We start from the raw sequence: 18,041 nt of genomic DNA, 5'->3' as shown, positions 1-18,041 counted from the left end.
TTAATTTTTAATTTGATCGTAAAATCTCATTTACCATTTTCTATCTTAGGAACCCAAGGGCTGTTTAACACAGACACTTATGATGAACTGAAGTTACCATGAGACTGTTTAAGTAGTGAACGTTAAGTGCACATGAATTTATACTTCTATAAACATCTTCTTGAGCTGCACATGACATAGTTCTGCTAGCCGAGCTGAGAAAGTCAAGCCTCGTTTCATCCTTATTTCCCAATCAAGAAGCAATGATTTTATCTTCACCGATTTAAGTTAACAAGCCTGACCACTATACAAAACAGGTCTGGCTAATCAATCTGGTAGTTTAACAAATACTTATTACTGTCTTTTGCCGGGCACTCTGAATACAGCAGTGAGAAAGACAAATATGGCCCCTGCGCTCACAGAGTGAAGAAGTCACGTTTCATTACATTAGTGGCACAGACTCTGAAGCTTGCTGGGGTGCAGAGCAGCCCAGGCTGAGGCCTGGGGAGAAGGCGTGCCGGGCAAGGCCGCCCTGGAGAAGGGACGCTTAGGCTGAGCCTCAAGGTTGGGCAGGAGGAAAGGGGTGGGCAGGGGGCGCGGGTGCTGGCCCAGGCAGAGGCAACCATGCGCGCGTCATGGAACTGCACACCAGATTCAAGGACCTGAAAAGCCTGCAGACCTGCAGTAGCTGAGGCCAGCGTGGGTGAGGGGCACAAGAGATGCGAAGAGATGCATGCAGGCGGGGAGGCGGGCCAGGAGCCAGATCCTGGGGCCTCGCGAGCCACGTACAGATGTGGAGCTTTGTTCGCCACCTTACTTAGCTTTAGCCCATTTATCTTCATTCTCCATCTTAGCATCATGATCCATTAAAGCATGTGTGTGCATGTGTGTGTGTGTGTGCGTGTGTGTTTACATGCACGCACGCATGAGTGTGTGTGGTTATCGGTCTAGACGTAAGAAGTACTTCTTACCGCTCATCGTAGTCAAAAAACGTGGGAAAGAGCGCTCATCGTCTGTATACTGGGAAACCACTGAAGGCCTTTCAGTCACAATGACAGGACCAGATTACATTTCAGAGTTCCTCCTGGTTGCAGAGAAGAAAGTGGCTGGTGAGGACTGAGCATGGGGCCGGGAGAGACGTCAGGTTGCCTTGGGCCTGGGCGGTACCGGCAGGGATGGAGACAAACCTGAGAAGTATTCAGGGAAGAGAAACCATGATTAAATGTGCAAAGTGAGGTGATGGGACGAGTCCCGTCTGCCTTCCAGGATGCCGGCCGAAGAATGGCCTGTATGGTGGGACCATTTTCTACAAGAGGGCATCAGCAGAGGAAGGACGTTGGCCTGGGGAACGAGAGGCCCCTGTGAGGGACGTCAAGTTGAAGTTTCTGCAAGATGTCCACTCGGAGATGTTGAGTGAGCTGCGCGAGACATGGGTCCGGGGCTCAGGAGGGAGGTTGGGACTGGAAACGAGCCTGAGTGATTCGCTCGTTGGGCAGATAGTTCCCACCCTCCTCCCATGTACCAGGCGCTGTACATTACATCCTAGACACACATTAGTGAACAGACATGATCACTTCCCCCTTGGAACTTGGAGCAACTGCCCTTTAAATGAAAACATAAGTCGCAGGAGTGGATACACTTGCAAAGGGGCAGAGTTTTAGATAGAGTGAAATGGGCTTAAGACTGAAATACAAGAGGAGGCGCTGGCAGAACAGACCAAGACAGAGACAAATTAACTTCTTCTGCCCTAAAGAGCGGAGAAGCAAAACAGTTGCAAAGAGGGGGGCGTGTAGGGTCAGAGTCGGCGCAAATCCACCTGGGATGACAAAGTCATCCCCTGCTGGGCAGCAGGGCTCAGCTTTGTGACTTCCAGGGGTCACTCTTAGAATGAACACGGGAAGAGACATGGGAACCTGTGAGTTCCAGGAAGCAAAGTACCAGCTTCCACCATCATCATTGTAACAGTGATGTCCAAGGCCAGGGCCAGAAACCACAGCTGCAAAAAGTTAACCTGTCACCCTCCCGAATTATCTTTGTTTCAGAGATTAGAAACTGGACAGGGCTATCCAGAAAAGACCAAACAGAAAAGACAGTAGCATTTGAAAAAAAAGAGGAAACTGAAAAATAAAGCAGATGCATGTTTCCTGGCATTCCTAGTCAACGGCAGGAGCTACTTGTTGATGTGTTGATTTATTCTCTAATCTCTGTATGAAGATGCATACAGAATTATGCATTTAGTGCTTTTATGATACTAAATAACCTCACAAATTGGAGAAATCCCACTCCCTCCAGATTATCAGCAAGTCTCACTAATGAGGGGAAATTATCAAAGAGCTTCATGCCAGAGCTTTGGCTTCTGACATGATGGAGTCCCACCTCCCTGGGATGAAGGATTGTGAAGCACCCTGGGAATGTGAAGATCATCTCTGCCGTTGTTATTGATGTTCGCTGTGATCACTGAAGGAGAAATGAAAACAGCAATATGGGACCACAGTTGCATTCCAGAACGAAAAGGAAAAAGGACATTAATGGAAAAACAAATAAGGTCTGTACTTTAGTTAACAGTACTGGACCGAGGTCAATTCCCTGCTTTTGAGCATTAAAATGCAGATGCGTCTGATGGGAACATTAGTGGAAGCTGGAGGAATGGTACACAGGCATTCTCTCTACTTTTCTTTTTTCAACTTTTCTCTAAGTCTAAAATTATTTCAAAATGAGCAGTTCCTGTTCAAATGCAAAGAACCACTAAATAAAACTCTAGTTAATTAAGACTCTCTGAGTCCTCAAAGCAGGTTTCAGAGTCCGAATTGCTCGTTAACTATTTTCTAATGGGTTTTCTTTGTTTTGGTTCATGTGATAAGCTTAGATGAGGTAACATCACTTCCATATCAGTGTAAGTCTTCAGAATATTTTGACACTTTGCTTCTGCAAGTTCTTCTGCACCTAAACATAACAAATCACCCCATTTAGATCTGCCTCTCTAGAAGGAGGCTGCACTCCACACATAAGTGTGTAACAGCAAGCAGAATAGCTTCAGTGGCTCCAAAACCACATGGGTCTACCTTTTTATTTTATTATTTTAAATTTACTTTCTATTACTCCAATAAAATAATTTTGTATACTTGATATTTAATATCTACGTCAAAGTATTCTCGGCCCTTCACCACTTTCTTTCTAACCATTTTCAAGCGGTCCAGTTTAGTCTGCAGCCCATGTCAATTGATGAAGCATTTATAAAGCACAGACCCACCCCCATGTAGCACCCACCCCCAGGTGCTACTGATTCACTCGGCAAAAACATGTTGAAACAAAGCACGGTGTGCAAAACATTGGATGGTCTCTTACTGTGATGTCTTCAACAATGAAATCTGACTGTATCATCAGGAAACACTTGCCCTCCTGTCCCAATTCATTCTATTATTTGTAAATGCACTAAGTGTTACTAGTGGAAGAGTTTGCCAAAATCAGCAAAGTCAGCTTTAAAAAAAAAGCCTGGCTCTTTGGCTCTGGACATCTTTTCTGGCGGGCTGCTTATGTCTCTTTCCCAGCTCAGGACACGGATGCTGACCACAGAGGCCCTGTGTGAAGCCTGTGTCTGGGGCCCCCCAGCAGGAAAGACCTTTCATCTCGTCCCTCTTCATGTAAATGCAGGTCGTTGATGCATAATGCACGTCAGCATCTCGCTGAGATACGGACAGAGGAAGTCCACACGGAAAGGGTTATTCGGAGTGCCCTTGATTCAACAAGAATGATCTCACTGAATGCGCGCCAAGCCATCTGCTAAAGGACGATTTGCTCAAAGTATCCACCAATAAAGAGCTGCTCCAACCCAAACACAGGGAAGCAGAGAGGAGACCCCTGTATGGGACCACAAGAGCGCAGGGCCGGGACGATGCTGGGAGCCCACGCCGTCCCCCCCGTCCTGCTGATAGATGTGGCCTTGACACGGTAGCGTGGCCACGCCAGACACAAGGACGGCCTGCCAGAGTTCTGACACAGGGTCTCCTTTACCAGCCTTTCCACCGCTGAACCCTCAGCTTTCTACTCTGCAGAAGTGTCCCTGCTGGGTGTGTCACTGAGCCTCAAAAGAGAGCGTCGCTCTGAGCCAGAGCCCCTTTCACCACGCGCTCCTCCACGTGCAGGCAAAGTGCCTGCGGTCGCTGGGGAAAAGCACCGAGGAAGGTGGTGTCACCCACTGAAAGGTGACGGTGTTGAAGCGTGTTGTGGAGACGCTCTTACACCAGTCACCCATATTTGCACCCCTGGAAGGACTCATTCAGTTCTGCTAGCCGTAGAAGGACAGTCCCTTCAGAGGACAAGCGCATGGCGTTGGTCAAAAATAACACCAACGGAATGGACTGTCAGAAATGGGAAAATGGGGCACTAACTTCATCTCATCCCCCCAGACGTCCCCCCTGCTGCACGGGAAGAAGGGACGTTCCTTGGGCCCCTACGATCAGACCTGGGGCGCAGGTCTGGGCAGCACTGGATAGCAGGGGGCGGTGTTGGCATACGTTGGTGGACAGCCTGCCACCTGCTGAAGGAGAGACAGACCCACTAAAAGTGGGATAGTATTAGGCTGGGATAGTGGGATAGTGTCCCATAAGGATAAGTATTACCTCATGAAACTTGTTGCTAGCGCACGTGTGCACTTACGTGCTCAGTTGCCACAGCGCTGTAAGGCGTGCTGCGTATCACACAGTTCCCAGGCGAGAAACCTTGAAACACCTGGCACACAGAACACGCCCAGAGTGGCTAAAATGACCCTGTTTTAACAGTTCTGCAGAGAAAGGTCTTCCCCAGAGACCACCTCTGGGCCGCGCCACATGCGTGCTGCTCACGTGTCCAGACCTGCTCTGAGGTGCCCTTCGCCTCTCTTTATTCCTTTTCTTTCTGCTCCTCTGGTCGCATAGTTTCCATCTGCCTTCAGAGTTTGCTGGTTCTTTCTGCTGCCAACTCACACCTGCTGTTGACCCATTAGTGAACTTTTCACTTTTGTTTTTGTGCTTTTCGACGCCAGAACACCCCTCTGGGTCTTGTTTTATAGTTTCTATCTCTTTAGTGATGTTCTGTATTCACGAGTCATTCCATCGTACCCTCTTGTAATTCTTTAGGCGTGGTTGCCTTAGTTCTTTGGACACACGGTAAAACCTGCTTTGAAGTGTGCACCTTCCTGACCCGACGTCTGGGCCCCCGAGATCGTTTCTACGGCCTGTTTTTCCCCGTGTATTGGCCACGCTTTCCTGTTTCTCTGCATGGCTCAGGATATTCTGTTGAAAACTGGATTTGCACAGTGTAGTGTAGTAACTCTGGACATTGACCCCCATTCGGGGGCTCGATTTTCTTGTGAATTGAGCAGCTTGTTCGCTTGGTGAGTGACTTGGCTGTGAAGCTTGTCTCCATGCCCGTGCAGCCTCTGACATCCCTCAGATGGTTTCCTTGCTTGCATCCTTTCACCTGGCTTCCTCGGGATCACCCTGGACCCCACCCAACCGCCCGGCAAGCCAGATGGAGCGCCAGAGCTGCGGCCACGTGTCTCCCCCAAACGGCAGGGCTACTCCTTGACGGAGATGCTCCTGCCCTCTGTCGCTCTGACCTGGGTGTCCCCCTGTCAGAGGGGGGAGGTGGGTGAGAGCTGTTCGGCCTCTGTCGCAGGAGATGGGGGTGGTGAGGTATGAACATGTCTATCGTGTCTTTAAAAGAGTCGTTGGGAAATACATTCCGCGTCACAGGCATCAGCTGAACCGCAGAAGTGTGCCTTGTGTGTGAGCTCACCTAAGGCTCACGGCCATCCCGAAGGTACGGAACACGCGCCCATTCGCAAGGTGAGGAGATGAGGCTCGGGGGAGCAATCTCAGTGTCACGTGACCAACGAGCAGCGACCCAGGCTCGGAATCCAGGTACGTGTGACGCCGAAGCCCGTGTTCTTTCTGCTATATAGGCTGCATCTTCCAGTAAGAAGAAGGCAACTTAAAATGTCCTGAAGGTCCTCACAGCCGGGAAGGACCCGACGGGTCATCCAGGAGAAGCCCTTGTCTTTGTGCATCAGATCGTATAAACTCTTAATTTAAACTGGATCACGGCTTTATTGTGTTGACTGGAAACGTGACCCATCGTGTGTTCCGAGGCGATACAGAGATCCTTGTCACTGGACTGAGCAGCGTGTGGCTGGTCCCTCTCGCAGCCCCACACCCACCTCTGATCGCCACGTGTCCCTGTACTTACCTCATGGGTTTCTTCCTTTACAAACTGTAATCACTTAGGATCTCCTTACGACGGATGCTCAACAGTACTCATCCGAAGCCGTTGACATGCATTGTTATCGTTTAATAATATCGCTAGTTATACTATCACGAGTAATACTATCACTAGTAATGCTATCACTGGTAATGCTATCACTGGTAATATCAATCCTATCACTAGAAATACTATCACTAGTAAGGCGATCACTAGTAGTACTGTCACTAGTAATGTTATCGCTAGTAATCCTATTACTAGTAACACTATACTAGCAATATCAATACTATCACTAGAAGTACTATCACTAGTAATGCTATCACTAGCGATGCTATCACTAGTAATACTATGCTAGTAATATCAATACTACACTAGAAATACTATCGCTAGTAATGCTATCACTAGTAGTACTATCACTAATTAAACTATCACTAGAAAAGTTAGAAGCTATTCTTTTTCACTCAGATGATTAGGATGTAAACGTCAGATTCCCCTTTGCTCGAAGCTCCGCTGAAGCAGAGGACATGTTAAATAGTCCATTGTTAAATGACCATTGACCTGGCCGTTCCCCATCAAGGATGGATTTTTTGTTCTCTATTTTTAAATTATTTCAACATGATTTGCCGAAAACGAGCCCCTCGGAGGCTCCTGAGGGCTGAGTTCTGGCTGAGCAGGAGGGGCTGTAACAGCTGGGCATGTCTTTTTTGTTTGACTGATTTTTGTTGGGTTTTGTTTTTGTTTTTGTTTTTGATGGCATGAAGTTACTTTGACAATTCTCCCTTGAGCTTATTTCTGAAAAGTTGATTCAGGCTCTATTTATCTACACAACTGTGCTTTAACTACACTGGGTGCCTCTCACGTATGTTCACATGCATCTCAGGCCATTTCTAATATGATTTAGTTTCTAAAAAATAAATATATTCTATATTTACTGTGTCTGTGTCATTATTTCTTAGGGGTTGTAAGGTATCAAGAGTACTGATTCTTCGTCAGAGAAACGTGTCATTCTAGAACTGTCTCTGCCTCTTACTAACTAAGGTCCCTGAATGAGTGATAATCTCCCAAAACATCAGTTTTCTATCTACGAAATAAAGATGGTAATAGGACTTTCCTCATAAGACTACTCCAGGGATTAAATGAACCAGCATAGCGTAAGTGCCGACATGATCATCATTCACTAAATATCAGCTATGATTCAAATCAGAAGAGTATGACTTTTCTAAGACAGACCAAACAAGAATCAAGACTGTAAATATCACAGCCAGACTAAGGGAGCAACAATCAGAAACAGTCGCGTGGCACGTGAGGGCCAGCATCCCACGCCCTGCCCCCGCGTGAGCCCCTCGGCCTTCTGGGATTGACAGAAAGGAGGGGCTCTGCCCACCGAGCATGACCCCAGGGGCGACCCCTCTGCTTGGCCAGGACCCCTCTCCCCGCAGCCTCCTGCACAGGAGCAGCAGAACCACATTTAAGTGCTCAGGTCTGGTGCTTTGGCCAAGGCAGAGGCCCCCGATCGCACTGCGCCGTCCCTGAATTAAGTAGGAGTTTTACCGGGGGGACAGCAATTCCCCCAGGGCCAGCTTGAGGGCCCGGGATTTACTGAGCTCCAGCCGGGGTCACTGCTGCACGGCGACACCAGCACTTCCAGCAGGAGACATGCGCAAGGAAAGACGAGGGACGGCACGGCTGGGGACGGCCCGGTGATGGAAGGCGGCAGGTAGCGGGGTTCCGAAGGCGGAAGCCGCCTTCATCAGGAAAACCAGGAACAGTGGGATTTTACTTCCACTGTCTTCTGGCGACAAGATGGGCCAACAGGGGTGTGATCATTAAGTTTGGTTTCAAGAACAAGAGGACCAGCGTCAGTCACCTGTCTCAGAGTACCATGAACTCCAGCCCTCCGTCAGCTGGATAAGCGGAGACAGTCAGGGATACATGATGCAACCTGCTGACGAGGGCCGCTCACTCCCAGCACCCACGTCTGGCTTTGGGGAACGTTTCTGAACGTGGATTTTAAGACACCGCTCAGACGGAAGGTGAGAGAGCTCAGTGTCGCGGCCCTTAGAGGGCACCACCCCACCCTGCCCCGGCCCCCGTGACCAGCAAGACCTGCAGCTCCTCTGGGACGTGGGTGTACAGACCTCGCACTCTTCAATGACCTCTGCCAAGTGGCAGATCCCCTGGTCACTGTGCTCGCTGACTACCAGGCTGGCTTTGAACCGCGGACCGTATGTCCCCAAGCCACAGTCTCTTTCTCAGTCTTTATTGGTCCGAGGCAATGAATGGGTCAAGGTCTTGGAATTAGATGAACAGTATTTAGATCCCAGCTCTGTGACCTTGAGTATCTTAACTTCTCCAAACATTCAAAACATGGTAATAGAGACAAACAGAGTAAACTACTGGAACAGAGTGAGGGACAAAACCCAGGAGCTTAAAGAACAGAGGAGTTTCCCGCTCTCTCACATAATGGTTCCAAGCGGGTGCCCCGGTTTGCAGGGGTCAGACCCAGGCTAAGGGCACCGCCGCCTCTTCTGCCCATGGCGTCCACAGCAGCTGTGGTCGCCCCCATTCTCGTCATTACAGAGCAGGCGGACAGCACAGACGGCGCACATGGGGGGTCGCCTGCAGCCCCTTCGTGGATGCCGTCTCTGTGCTGGGCTGGAACAGTGCCGGGGGCCACGGGAAAGTCCAGCAGACATGCCCTGTCAGGCCTGCCACTAAGTGAGCATAAAACTATTTTCTCTAAAAGACGTAATGTTAAGTCATGAAAAACCCAGAAAACAGGCTGAAAGCCGCACCAGATCTCTGAATCGTACAAGAGTGTGTGAAAATCCCCACCCTCAAGCGTGCTCCCTTCACTGGCCCCGATTCCAAGGTCTCCTTCCTGTGTGAATCCAGTAAAGCAGGAAAGCCGAGGGCAGGCATAGGGCCGACTCCCTCCCCCAGATCAAAGACCCCAGGAGCCCAGCACCAGGGTCACCGCAGCCGCCCCACGCAGAGACCCTGGCCCAGCAAGCCCCCTGCTGCTGCGAGAACTGAGCCTGGGCGCGGCGGAGAAAAGAGAAGGCCGTCAGCACGTGCGCCGCTCACCCTCGAATGGGGCCCCGGCTGCATCAGGGGTGGGCCTTCAAGTCATGGCACTCAGTGACATCAGCCGGTCACAGAAGGACAGATGCCGGTGACTCCACTCACAGGAGGGTCCCCGGTCGCCCAATTCACAGACAGAAAGTAGAGCAGACGTTACGGGGAGGGTGGGGCTCGCGTTTAGGGGACAGAGTTTCGGCTTGGGAGGACAAAAGGCCTGAGCTGGGCGGAGCTACGGCTGCGCGGCACGTGAACGCGCTCAGACCACCGAGCTGGCGTGAAAAATGGCTACGATGGCAAACGGTGCCGTACCTGCCACGGCTGAGAAACGTGAAGGGGCTAATTCCGAACGTCCCTGCCCGACCGCAGGGGAACACGTGGGCGCAGGCGGGGTGCGGGGCTCTTGGGGGCTCCACTGCCCTCCAGGCCTTTGGCCCCCGAGCTCCTCCCAGCCCCGCACTCGGCCACCTTCTGGGCCACGGGACGGGGCACGTGCGGGCCGGCCCTCCTCCGGGCCCTCCAGGCCATCCCTGTCCCTGGGGCCAGCCCAGGGCATTTTCCCCATCGGTGACAAGCACGTGGACGCTGGGAGCCGGCGAGCGGGACGACGGCGGTAAAGGCCTCAGGACCCGGGGGGCTGGGCCTGAGCTTAGCCACGGGGCCGTGTCCATCCACCCCCGGGAGGAGAGCGCATTTCCTCTTCTCAGGACGCAAGCCTGTCGCCTGGTCAGGACCGGTCTGGGCAGCCGTTCCAAGGGCCACCTCCAGCCGCCGCCAAGCCCGGGCCCACAGGCTCGCCACCCCCGGAACCGTGCGCCCCGACAGCACGCGCACACGCATGCGTGGACCTGTGCCCGGGGCGTGCACACGCGTTAATCTGTGCCCGCAGCCCGGGCTCAGGGGGCGCAGGCCCTCCACGGTCACAGGATAGAAAAACCCTCACGTTTATGGTGCGTCCTTGTGCATATGTAAAATCTGCACACTTTGAACGTGTGCAGATTTTTCAATGTAGTGGGCCCCTTGGGGTTTGCACACCGCTGGCTCTGGGCCAGACAGCATCTGCCGCGTTGAAAGGGACCATTCTTTCCCCCGGCCCCTCCCCAGGCACCTCCTCCAGGGAAACCTGAGCAAACGGGGCCTTTCCCGGAAGGCGGGCCAGCCCCGCGTCCTCAGAAGCCCGCGCTCAGCTCGGGCGCCCAGCCCTGCGGCCAAGGCGGCCCACGTGACCCCTGAACTGTGACCCCGAGTCCCAGGGTGCAGCCCGTTTGTCAGCACCCCCATATTTATGATCAGAGACTGCTGGTCTCGCCTGCAAAGCCATCGTTCAGACTGCCAGTCAAGTCCAGGAGTCCCAGCTCTCTGCACTCCCTCCCCACCCATCTCCTCAGCTTTGAAGAAAGGCCATTTCTTCCCCCCAGGTCTCTTGTCTGATGACCACTCCGATTTGGGGACCCAGTGAGGAGAGGACACGGCCACGTTCTCTCTGCTGGAGAAGGCACCCGCCAGGAGCCCAGGAGGAGACGGATCAGTTCTCACCACGTGACCTGATGCTGGACACAGGCCTCTGGTCGACGGGCCAGTCCCTTAGCTTCTCCAGGACACCATGGGCTGTATTTCCTAAAACACAGCTTTACAATCTTCGTTTTCACTGTAAAACAATTTAGCATCGTGTGTAACTCACAATACGGCTTTGTCAACCCCGTGATCTTCGTGTGTTGATATTTTCCAATCCTGACTATATGAATGTTTCAAGGGGCAGCCCGTCCCATTCAGAGGGTGCATGGGGTTCATTCCCATCACTGGACACTCAAACGCAGCTTGTTTCTTCCACGGAATTATTTCCTTGAGATGAATTTCCATGAGTGACGCGAGCCTGCCCACTGGTATAACCATTTTCCAACTTGCTTTCGGAAAAGCTTTTAACAACTTATAACAACTAAAGTGAGCATTTTTTTTTTTTTTTTTTTTTACTGCAACCTTGCCAGGAATTAAATTAGTTTTTGCTGACTTAGTAGCTAAAAAAAAAAAAAAAAAAGATAAACTCAAAATGTTATTTTAATTTCCATTTCTTTGATGATTAGTAAAGTTTTTGTTTCCCTTAAACTTCATGCATTTTTAAAACAGCCCACGGCTACACCTTCATCCACTTTCTCTAGATTCTGCTTCAAAGCAAAGAATGCAAACAAGGCCCGAGGGGGGAAAAGGGAGCTGAGATCATGTGAATGGCCTGTAAACTGACTTTCCAGTGCAAGTCACACACTTCCATCTCTCCGGAGATTGAGCTGGGAGCAAAGAAGTCATCTCCAGGGAGAGAAAAGGTCGGTCAGCATCTCCCTCCCTTTCCTGGGTGATGGGGGTTTCTGTGCTGACACCTGCTCTCTCCCCGGGGCCGGATCCTCCTGCGGGCTCTCACGGTCCCGCCAGCATCACCCCCTTTCCTCAGCACCTGCCCCCAAATGTAAGCTCACCCTACACAGCTGTTTTGTCCTCAAAGGCCATGCTCTGGCACACACGTTCCGGCTCCTCTCCAGGAGTCCTTCAGGCTTGCAGTCTTTCTTTTTTCCAGCTTTACTGAGATATAGATGACATGAGACACTGTGTAAGTTTAAGGTGCACAACATGATAATTTGATGCAGTTGTGTATTGCCTGTGATTCCCGTCATAGCTCCTGCAGGAAGCTCCATCTGGAGCCGATGGGGACACTGGTGCCTGAGCACAGGCCATCGGGGACTTCCAAGGGGGGAAAAGAGAAAGGTTGAGGGGGAGGGAGCTGCTTCTAGGTGAAAAAAGGCTTAAAAGACATCAGCCAGTTCCAATGTGTGGGACGCACCTGGATCCTGATCCAAACCAACAGCTACCAAAAGATTATGACATTCATGAGACGACGAGAAATTGCAACACTTACTGGATATTTGATGGCACTGAGGAAGTATCGCTCATTTTTTTGGTGTGATAATGGCATTAGGGTTGTTTTTGAATCCTCACCTTTAAGGGATAAGTACTAAATACGAACGGATGAAATGATATATAATGTCTGGGGTTTGGTTCAAAATAACATAAGAGAGAGGGAAGTGCTTGGGGCACAGGTGTAACAAGAGTAGTCATAGTTGGTACACATTAAATATATACGATTTTCTCAATTATACCTCAATAAAACTTGAAAAAAAGAAAACAGCACTCATAGGTGAAGCTGTGTGGTGGGGACATGGGGTTCATTAGACCATTCTGTCTACTCTTGCATTTTTTTTTTAAACAAAGCTTAAAAAAACGAATGGTGCCTTTTTATAAATACCTTTCTAGACACTGTGGAATGACTGGATTATTTTTCTCTTGTGTTCTGTCAGTATATTTTATATCATCAATATCTAATTAGTGAGCCAACCCTGCCATCCTGGAAAAAAAGCCCCTCAGTCAGGGTCCCTTGTTCTCCTAATGGACTTTGTAATGCATATGTATAAATATATGAAAAAAGAAAAGACTAGAAAGGAAAAACACAAAAACATTAACAGTAGTTATACCTGGATGGTCGATTATGGGTGATTTTTTTGTTTGTTTTTTGCAAATATTTGTCAATAAACATGTCTTAATTTTTTAAAACTATCATTTAAAATAAACGACATCGTGGCATCCCATAGGCAGTTGCAGGACTTCGACGAATCCTATTCTATTGGAATTTTGTCCTGTTTAATTATTCCAGAAACACAATCGGTTGGCGATTAATAGATGCACACAGGTAAAAAGTGTGAGATCACCCTGCCCTGTTATTTTTAAAGCCTTACTCAGTATCGGACTCAGACCTTTCCCCACACGGCCAGTATTTTCTGTTTTCATTCTTCTCACTGCTCACCCTGTGATCTAAGACTCCTTTAAAAATAAAAAAAACAAAACTACTCAGGAAACTTGAGAGCGGCTGGGACCAGGGGCCCCGTCAGCCCTCACACCTCTCGTTTCTACCGCCGCCCCGCGTTTCCGAGATGCTCCAGCGCCGACACGGTTGACACGCGCCAGAAACCGGCACACGCCCCGAATGCTGCCCTGAAAGCTGTGAAGCGGGTCGGCCAAATGCAGTCACAACCGTCGTAATAGCTGTCGGAGGAGCACCTGAGTTCTCAGATGCTTCCAGAGAAGCATCTTCCCACCCTCAACCATCCTGGGACAAACCAACCGTAAGGAGGAGCTCGCAGGCTTCCTTCCTGCAGGTATGCTTATTACCTGGCCCAGCCCCGGCTCCCCAAGGACACCTTGAATCCATCCCGTCCTCTATTGTTTCAAGCACAGTGATGTCAAGATCAAATTCCAGAGCCACCTTATGATCTAAAGAGAGCCCAGACCTTCCAGGTAGGGGAGGTTGGCCTACAGGAGCCACTTACACACCAATTAAAAATAAACAAACCACGATATAACAGATACTGGCAAATAAATAACCCTCTTTTAAAGAACGGCTTTCAGTGGTCCAAAGGGAATGAAGGTTTGCCCAAAGAGAGGAAGGAATAAGATGATCTGGCTCTGCTCTCAGTGACAACGGTGCCATTTGTAAAAGCACAGAGCCCTCAAAACCCTCCAGGGTCCGTTCCCCTGGCCGCAGAGGCAGGACCCCAGGCACCTGGCCGGTCAGCATCCCGTGAGGGGAGGAACATGACCCTAGGGAAACTGTGGGAGGAGGTACTTCGCCCAAGGGGATCCCATTCGGGAACATTATTAGGGGTCACAAGGTGACAGAGCTTGCATTCAAACGAGGCCACGTTCTTGGGGAATTCAAGTATCCTCTGAAGAAGCTCATGGAGTTTTAATATAAAGCAAGTAAGTATTTTTGGATCCATTTTATAGCAGAAGTAACAAATTTTCCCACTGTCTGCAAAAGCACAGAATAGTTTTGGCATTTATCTGTTTTGCTTGATTAGTCTGTAGTTGCGAGACTGTTCATTTGGATAAAACCTATTTGTCGTCTAATGGATCCAAATAATTGGCTGATCTCTGTCAAGTCTGCTTTTGTGTTGTTTTTTGGTTTTTGTTTTTTACTTTATGCTCAGCGGTCCTGGCTTTGGGGAACTCCTTTCTTTGTGTCTACTCAGCAATCGAGAAGAATCATTTTTAAACCAAAAATAGATAAATAATAGACCTTAGCAATTCCTTTGATTTGCAAAAGCAATAAACAGACAAAGAGCAGCGGGAAAGCAAGGGCGGAGGTGGAGAGCGTGCAGAGTGCCCCTCGTGCCCACCCTCACCTCGATGTCCTGCCTGCCTGTCCTCACTGCTGGCCTGGCCTCACCTGCGGCCTCAGTCCCCTGAGGGCAGAGGGCAGCTCGCAGCAAGACCTCAGCAGACGGCGGCAACTAATTTCCTAGCCGAGGTTCCCTTTGTTGGTGCAACGCTTTAAAGCAAATGCCCGGGATGGTCTCCCAGCCTCCAGCCTCGGGTCCTGCGGGTGCAGCTCTGGAATACAGATGTGATGGCAGGAGGCCCATTGATTATTTTGGACCATGAGGTTTCCCTGAAAATGCACCTGGGAACAGAGAGTTGGAAGAGGCCTGGGTCCCTGCTGACACTGTGATGCTGCTACATCACCCAGGGATGCCTAGACATGGACCTGCTTTCCATCACAGAGTAAACTCCTATATGTGGAAGTCACTGCTATTTGAGGTTTTCCTTCACATGCAGTGGAACCAAATCTTAACCAAAGAAAAGAGAGAAACTACTTGGGAGAGTTTATTGATGCTTCTGGTGCAGGAGTTTACCTGATAACCAATATGGCAAAATTCCCTTTGCACCTCAGGGTTCCCCCTCACCCCAGAATCTTAGCCTGTGGACCTTTCTCCTTTCTTCAGGATGGGAGTCATGTTTCCCTTGCCAGATCCCTTACAGAATCACACAACAGGACTTTTCAGCGAGCGTTGCTTTCTCAAGGTAGATTTCTCCTGTGAATCTTATGCTCATTTTCTTGCAGGCGTCTCCCTTTTGCATGGGGCCTCTCACCACAAGGTTGCCACGTCACTTCGTTGTGATATTTTCTTCAGGTGCCCACCCCTTTTTCTCCATCTGTCAGGAATTGAGCTTCCAGTAAGAGGAAGTTTCTTTTTGATTCAGTGAATTGATGTAAGAAGAGGGGCAAAGCTATTTTGATTAGGGTGTGTTTGCTTAGATGCCTTTTCCAGCTGTGAAATTCAAGAGCTCCTTTTTGAATTCTCTCTGTCTGCAAGGCCCTCCCAAGAAACAAAAGTCTTGTTCAAAGCGAAAATGCATAACTCTTCTTCATCTCAGAAATAATGGCATCTAAGGGAAAGTCCGTGACAAGGTTTGCTTCCTTCTTTTAAGCTTGCTTTTACACAGAATGGTAAGTGGAATTTAAGATTTGAATTTTGTGAAAACTGTCTTAGTCCTTTTGAGATGCTCTAACAAAATGCCACAGACTAAGCAGCTTAGAAGCAACAGATGTTTCTTCCTCATGGTTCTGGAGGCTGGAAGGCCGAGTGCAGGGTGCCAGCACGGTCGGGTGAGGGCCGCATCTGAGATGCAGACGGGTGGCTTCTCCCTGGGTCCTCACAAGGCGGAAGGGGTGAGGGAGCTCTGTGGGGCCTCTTTGGTAAGAGCACTAATCCCTTTCATGAGGGCTCCATCCTCGGACCTAATCACCCCCAAAGGCCTCACTTCCTACCACCATCACACTGGAAATGAAGTTTCCAACATATGAATTTTGGTGGACATAAACATTCAGACCATGGCAAAAATAATACGGTTTACTTAGTCATTCACCTTAGTCTCTAGACTAAGGATGGACAGTTATAGATAAGTAGATAGATAATAGATGGATAAATGATAGACAGGTAGGAGATAAAAGAGAGACAGAGAGACACACACAGAGAGAGACACTAATGGACTCATAAAACGACTGAGAGAAAGTCTAGTTCAATTTCTTTCATTTACTGATGAGGAAATTAAGGCCCAGAGAAAACCAGCCCCGGTTTCCCAGTAACACCTAAAACCTGGGGTCCTGACGCCCAGTGCCTATCGTGGCCGCCCTGCTTCACTCCCAGTGGAAGTGGCCAGGTTACACTAAGTCACGCCACAGGGAAGCAGCCCCAGGTCTCCAGGCTCCCGACAACAAAGGCTGGCCTCTGGCTCCCACCACGCCCACAGCTGGTCCACGGGAGGGCCTCCCGCTCGCCGCGGCCATCGGGCACCAGCCACCGCCTTGGGTCCCAGCATCTCAGCGCATCCCCGAGTTCACAGCCGCCAGGAAGGACGCACGCGGGCCTTCCAGCACTCTTCACGCCTCCGCGGGGAAGCAGCCTGCGTTGCTGCCTCTTGCTCCGGGGAACGTCCACATGCGCTTCGCCAGGTATTACAAAGAGGGGGGCTGGGGGGCAAAGGAAGATGCACCTGCCAAACCTTTCTCAAGATGACACAGAATTCACCTCCGATGGAGCCTTGGGAAATCACAGCCCCAAGTCCCAAGGAGCTCTTGGCATCTCTAGCTCTGCCTCTTTATCTTTAGATCTGAGACTTTACGATCTTAAACCCTTAATGCTGTGGCCACGAAGAAAACTCTGTTTCTGGAGCGCGCCGTGCTGTCAGCTAGATGTTCCGCGGAGAATGTGAGGCCTGCAAGGAATGTCGTCTTCTCTAGCTGTCCCCGCGAGGCCGTCTGGAAGATGTTATTATCACCATTTCACAGCTGATCAAACTGAGACTCAGAGGATTAAAGCCAGTGGACCAAGCGCATCAGTCAGAACAAGCCAGGTTCTCCTGCGGTGACAACACATCCTAAGATCCCAGTGTCTTAACGTGCGTGTGTTCTTGCTCCTGGGGTGTGGCCGACGTGGTATTCACTTTAAAAATATTTTCAGGGGCTTCCCTGGTGGCGCAGTGGTTGAGAATCTGCCTGCCAATGCAGGGGACACGGGTTCGAGCCTTGGTCTGGGAAGATCCCACATGCCGCGGAGCAACTGGACCCGTGAGCCACAACTACTGAGCCTGCGCGTCTGGAGCCTGTGCTCCGCAACAAGAGAGGCCGCGATAGTGAGAGGCCCGCGCACCGCGATGAAGAGTGGCCCCCGCTTGCCGCAACTAGAGAAAGCCCTCGCACAGAAACAAAGACCCAACACAGCCAAAAATAAAATAAATAAATAAATAAATAAAAAATTTTCAAATGCCTCTTCTTTGACATTTGAAAATTTTGGTTTTTCTTTTAACTCTTTGAACATATGTCAACAAAAATCTCACCTTTCTTGGATCTTATCATGCAGCATTTTAAAATTTATAGTGGTCTGTGATCCGTTTTATCTACACCTATCAGAAAAGTGTGAGCTGTGAAGTTAAATGTGTGAGATGTAAACTGTTTTTCCAAATTCCTTTGGGGAGTCTCTGAGGAAAACGCATGCAGACCACTAAGTTATCTGATGTAGTTGAGTTTTAAGCAGGAAAGATCCCACTAGCATCAGAAGACAGGCCACTGACACCCTGTGGCCAAAGTGGCAGGATGGTCATACAGTAGGGGTCACGGGGGCCAAGGGATAAATGGAGCTTGGGCTCAAGTCCTTCTCACTGCGAACCTTACGGATCTATAAACTTACCCTCTGGTTATTTTTCCAGCTGCTGAACACAGAGTTGGAATAGAGGACCCTCAACACGGAACCCCACGCCCCTCCTCACCTAAGGAGGCAGGACTGTTAGGGTGAAAAGGACCAAGCTGAAGACCCTGGGCCGCTTCTCCCCACCAGAAGAGTCCATCAAAAGCGATGTCATGC

At 49.9% G+C, this 18,041-nt stretch overlaps 1 long non-coding RNA gene across 1 annotated transcript in view; it reads right to left on the bottom strand.

The window, feature by feature from the left end:
- LOC309607020 overlaps positions 1-18,041 on the bottom strand; it is a 146,924-nt gene that overhangs the window by 83,162 nt on the left and 45,721 nt on the right. The gene's annotated exons all lie outside the window — the stretch shown is intronic.

Source organism: Balaenoptera borealis, assembly GCF_965194805.1.
Source record: "Balaenoptera borealis genome assembly, chromosome: 12".
NCBI classification, from domain to species: Eukaryota; Metazoa; Chordata; class Mammalia; order Artiodactyla; family Balaenopteridae; genus Balaenoptera; species Balaenoptera borealis.
Note: the sequence above shows the minus strand (reverse complement) of the source record. Positions and strands in the feature narration are given on the sequence as shown.